This window comes from Leopardus geoffroyi, chromosome A2, assembly GCF_018350155.1.
Source record: "Leopardus geoffroyi isolate Oge1 chromosome A2, O.geoffroyi_Oge1_pat1.0, whole genome shotgun sequence".
NCBI lineage: Eukaryota > Metazoa > Chordata > Mammalia > Carnivora > Felidae > Leopardus > Leopardus geoffroyi.
In genome coordinates, this window is record NC_059331.1 from 72,798,254 (window position 1) to 72,804,275 (window position 6,022).

General features: G+C 45.7%; 1 long non-coding RNA gene across 2 annotated transcripts in view; it reads right to left on the reverse strand.

The window, feature by feature from the left end:
• The window catches only part of LOC123606242, a 36,467-nt gene that overhangs the window by 14,303 nt on the left and 16,142 nt on the right, over positions 1 to 6,022 (reverse strand). The gene's annotated exons all lie outside the window — the stretch shown is intronic.

A 6,022-nucleotide genomic window follows, 5' to 3' on the forward strand; every position in this document is an offset into this window, starting at 1 on the left:
CTATGAATAGAGGGGCTTTCCTTTGGCTAAGATGCAGGAAATGGAATGAGGGGGAAGCAAAGACTGGTAACAGAGATATGATTCACCATTGATTTGTGGTAATTTGAGAGCTAAAGGAACAGCCTGTGTCTTTTTTTTTTCTTTATTATTTTTTTTAATGTTTATTTATTTTTGAGACAGAGAGAGACAGAGTGCAAGTGGGGGAGGGGCAGAGAGAGAGGGAGACACAGAATCTGAAACAAGCTCCAGGCTCTGAGCTGTCAGCACAGAGCCCGGCGCGGGGCTCGAACCCACGAACCGTGAGATCATGACCTGAGCTGAAGTCGGACGCTCAACCAACCAGGCGCCCCAAACAGCCTGTGTCTTGCACATGAATCTGTGCACTGAAAAATCCCACCTGCAGCACACTCATACTATCTACCAAGAAATAAATGTAACTTGTTCCTGCTTTCCTGAGATTTGCCCACTGTTTTTATTTCTTGCCTTATGACACTGGCCAGAACTTGCAAAATAATTAAGAGGCCACAACTTAAGAACGAAGAACAATTTAGCCACGAGCTGCCAAGACCAGGACATCTGAGGGGGGACACAAGCGAGACAGATGATGATCCTTTTATTCATTCCAGCCTACAGACTGGAAAACTAGGTGAACTCTCCCACCACCCCCCACCCGCCCGCCTCTTCCCTCCATCTCCCAGGTGCCGGGACAATTGGGAGACTCCAAATAGAGTGAGGTTCATTCACTGGCATATAGCGAATTGAAGGCTCATGGTAGAAACTCAGTGCAATTATAAGAAACCAAAGGAAGTTACTGATCTTGACTACCAAGATACATAGCTTAAGGGGCGCCTGGGTGGCTCAGTCGGTTGAGCGTCCGACTTCGGCTCAGGTCATGATCTCACAGCTTGTGAGTTCGAGCCCCGCGTCGGGCTCTGGGCTGACAGCTCAGAGCCGGGAGCATGCTTCGGATTCTGTGTCTCCCTCTCTCTCTGCCTCTAACCCACTCGCATTCCATCTCTGTCTTTCTCAAAAATAAATAAACGTTCAAAAATGATTTAAAAAAAAGGTACATAAAGATTCACTCTCACTCTTACTTCAATGCTTCCAGAAATTTCTACTTTGTGTGATATCCTCATGAAAGCAGGTATGGCAAAACAAGTTGAAAGCTACGATACTAACCAGGGACTCCTCAATTAAAATTACTTTCATCTTTACTTCTCTTCAATAGCTGCCAATACAGGTCATCATTACACGTAAAAGTTTTCTTATGTCATGATAAATGAGTATACAGATACCATATATGTTGTATTTCAAGTATGAAATTTAAGGTCAATTAATTTTCGTCAGTCTTTCTCACCATCCCAAACAAGACCTTCAGAGAGCTGTCCTTCACAGTTATCCCATCCAATGGGCTCTGTGCTCGCTCCCACCTCTCCTCCTCTGGATGTGCTCGCTCCCACCCCTCCTCCTCCCATGGCGCCCACTCACTTTGCTCCACTGTGAATAAGCTACCACTCTGTTTTCACCCTAAATGCTTACCCCCCCCCCCCACCTAATCTCTGACATTGGGTCCTCCACGGATGTTCTTGCTCCAATCAAGCATGCCTCCTTTCCTGCAGCTCCTAGATCCTTGAGAGCGTGGGGTTGGACAGGAGCCACTCAGGATTCTTATTGCTCTCCACTGCTGCTCTAAGTAAGAAGGCAGTTGAGTGTAGAAGTAACGTGCATAGACCTCAGTGGGGTTAAAATCCTTGCTCCACCAGAGCACATCCATGGACAGGGTATTTGGTCTTTCAAAGCCTCTGTGGTTTCATTTGTCAATGGCAATAATAAGAAAACCTACTTCAGACGGTTGCTCAAAGGACTGAAGGAGATGACACATATATCAAGCTCTCTGAACCATGCCCAGCAGAGGTGAGTGCTTGATAAATATAACCAACAACGGCATCATCTGCATCACGTTCTCACCCTCGCGTAAAATCAGCTTTGAGGCTTTGGGCCTCTGTTGCACATGTTCTGGGCTTTACCCCGCCTGTGCTTTTTTATTGCATCCGACCCTCTCTCACAGACCTTCAAATTCCTTAACGCCAAGGACGTTCACACTCGCTCCGCATAAGAAATCCAGCCCCATGGCCACACCTGGCACTTTCTCACCGTTTACAACTGTTTGCCTTTTGAAATCTTAAACTTCACCCTTCCATTCTCTGAGAAACACTTCCGGTCAACTCCCTCCGACTCACTCCAAACATACCCTTTCACATCATCAATGCCTCTGATGCCTGGATGATTCTATTTTCCCCCGATTACGAGTTGCTTTCGGGCCGCACTCCTTTCTTCACCAAGTTCAGACCCCCGAGTCCACCGACCATTTCTTTCATGATTTTTCCTTTTAGTCCCTTTCTTTGTTGTCCTTCTGTGGCTTCTGTTCTGTCAGAACCTGACTGTAGACCCACCTACTCGCACTGTCCAATATGGTAGCCAGTCAGGACAGGTACATGTGGACCGTGTCACATAGTCTTTAGATTTTGCCCATAAATAAATGGGCAAAGATACCAACAGCTACTCAGAAGAAAACTGTTCAAATGGACAATGATCTATATTTTATCTTAACTGATAAGTAAAAAATAGAAGTTAACACAAACCATATATCATCTTTGGCTTGGGAGGAATATTGTGATAACATCAGGCTAGAACACAGTAAAAGAATCATGCCCTTACACTATTAGTTGTAATAGAAACAGGTAAAAACTTTCAGGAGGACAATTTGGTAACATACATATAAAGATCTGAAATATGCCCATGCTCTTAGATCCAATAATCCAATTCATAGGAATTTATCTTTAAAAAATAAGCAGAGATGCATTAAAAAGAGTAAAATAGTACTATAACTGTGAAATTTTGAAAACAAATTCAATCTACAATAATAGTAGACTAGTTCAAAAATAAAGGCACATCTATGTGATATATTACTTCCCAGTCATTAATATTTTCTCTTTTTTAAATGAGAGAACAGGTTTATTTGTTTTTGAGAGAGAGAGAGACAGGCAGAGCATGGAGAGACAGAATTCCAAGCAGGTCCAGGCCCTGAGCTGTCAGCACTGAGCCTGATGCGGGGCTGGAACTCATGAGCTGCGAGATCCTGACCTGAGCCAAAGTCAGGTGCTTAACCCACTGAGCCCCCTGGGCGACCCCGGGCCATTAATATTTTCAAGGACCACTTAGGCCATTGAAAATAATCACCATGAAATCTCATCACAAATGAAAATTATACAAAATTGTGTTTACGGTATGACTACAATTTAGTTTTACATAGGTATGTAAAGCATGGTGTATAAATATATATGGTATATATATATATGTGTGTATATATATATATGTACATATATATATATACACATACACACATGTATATGCATGGTAGGTAGATGGTATATGTAGGTATGTAAATGATACACATATATCAAAATTTTAGTAGTTATTTCTGGGAGAGATGATTAAGTGTGATTTACACTTTTGTATTTATCCATATTTTCTGTATTTCATACAAAGAATGTGCGTTACTTTTAAAATCAAGACGGATGATTTTTAAAAAGTGGTAAGTTTGTATTGGGAGTGGAGGGATCAGAGAGAAGGCGCCCCTTACTGCGCCCTTCATAGACTTTCCTTCTGCACAGATGCACCAGAAGAGGGCGCCTCCGCCTCTTCCCGCAGGCAGGATCTCTCAATTACCTATGAGGGATGGGGGGGGGGGGATGCTCCCCAAGTCAGTAGAAACTAACCTGAAATGCCTCACTTCCCTGGTGGCCACATTCCTCTTCCCGGCCTTGTGTAGCAGAGGGATATGTAGTTTTGAATGGCCTGTGAGAGCTTCCTCTGGTCACCCTCTTAACAAACACGCAGCCCGAATGACTTCCGCTCGGTCACCCCTGTATCCTGGTTTCACCTACGCAGCTGCTAGGAGCTCCTCAGCAGAAGGCCGAGGCAACGCAGGCAATGGCTTTGCCTTACTGGCCACAAACAGGTTGGTGGAGGTGGCCCAGTTCACACCTACCACCTAACAGGCTGACCCAGTCACCAAGGGTCCCTGAACCCTACCTTGCTCCTTAAAAAGCACATGCTATTCTTCGAGGTATCAGTTAGGGGGCAGCAGATATCCTGGCATCCTCTGCTCTCTCAAGGAAGCTTCCAATTTGGAGATCCTGAAGTTGCTATGAATCGGGCTACTATTTCACTTACCGGCTAACGTGGCCTGGCAGTTCCTTCCTGCACTAGCAGATCACGTCGAGGAGCCTAACCCTTTCACCCGGTGGAGTGCTTATAACTCACTATTTTGAGCAAAGGTGAATCTGAGTAATAAATTAGCCTGGATGATTACTGGACTCTGCCTCAGCGGAGCCAGTTTCTTTACTATCTAAGTATTACAAAGCCCCAGACTTCTCTTTTGGGCTATCATTCTGTCTCTCCCATACGCCCAAGACAGCTCTATTTTGACTCCTTAAAATACCCTCAGGAGGAGGCTGCAGGTAAAGGATGAGTGGAAGACATCGACACAATTGCTTCTGCAAGGTCCCGGGTTTAAGAGGATGAGGTATAGCCCCACCCACAGTAAAAACATGCTTTCTCTGATGCATATGCATTATGGAGACGCTTCTGTTGCTTTCTCTTTACTTATATATGCATATCTACACCCACATATACACACACATGTAAACATGTTAACAATGATTATTTGGGGAGGGATGCTGATAGGGGTTTTACATTTCTTACATTTCATACAAAGAATGTGTGCTTGAGAGCCGGGGCGGGGGGCGGGGGGGATGGGATGGGGGTAGTGACCAGACTGATAACTTTGTTCAAAATGGCTTGATGCTGAGCTCTTCAGCATCCCTGAAACAAAGTCTTCTTTTGGTTTTAGTCACGTGCCTTTGTTCCTCGTCAGAAGTGCCTCCTCTGGCAAATGCAGGAGGTGGAGACAGAAGCACGGTGGGGGGAGGGGGGGGGGGAGACTGACCGGTGACGTCCCAGCCAGCGACAGAGCCACCATGTACAGTCGCGTGGGTCTGGCCAGGACCAGTCTGCCCTGATGGCCTCTCATAGTTCGTTTGCCCGTCTTTCTGTGCTCCACAGAGCAGGATACCGACAGTTCAGTCCAGTCAGCAGAACTTTCTAGAGAAGAGAAGTCACACCTACTATGTACCAACCAAGCACGCTTTCTGTCAACTCATGATTCCTCACAGCAATCCCCAGAAGGGGGTGCCATTGTTACCAGCGCTCATTTGTCAGGGACCGAGCTACTACTGGGCCATTTGCCCAGTGTCCCCTAGCTTGAAAGTGGTGGAAGCCGAATCTGAACCCAGGCAGTCTAGCTGCAGGACCCACTCACTGAACCGTTACCTTTCCGCACATCTTCAGATGGAGTTTCTTCTATTTCAGATCCCTAGAGGTGCAGAGCCCTGCCTTTGGTTACCAGGAGGCCATGGGTAGCTACACCCACCCAGATCATTCGGTCCTCTTCATGGCGGGCGGCCCCGTCCGGTCAGATGCCACCAGAGCCAGCATCACCCGAGAATCATTTGGGATGCTGTGGTTCTAGAGACTGCCTCCATCTTGAGCCAAGGAAGAAGCTGTTCCGGGGAGGACATTGGAACCTTGGTGAGAGTTGGCCTTTCTGTGCCTCCATCTGAAAGCTAAGCTCTTCTATGGGAGTTTGGATTGAAGGTTAGGGATGATGGCTCAGAGGGGGAAAGTGTGAAATGGTAATCTCTTTCATATGTCACTTGAGAAATGTTATAATAAAGCTGAGTAAATTGGAGCATGAGTTAGCCCGGTCTTTTGCCTAATGATGTCACCCACTTTCTGCTTCCTCCAGCCTATGATTAATAAAAGGGGGATTATTACAGTAACTCATTCCTAGTGGGCAGCAGTGACGTCAGCAACAGCTGAGCAAACTGACTACATTTAGTCGTGCGTGTGTATGTGGGCATTTTTTTTTTTTTTTCCCTGTGACTAACATGAAGCTAAG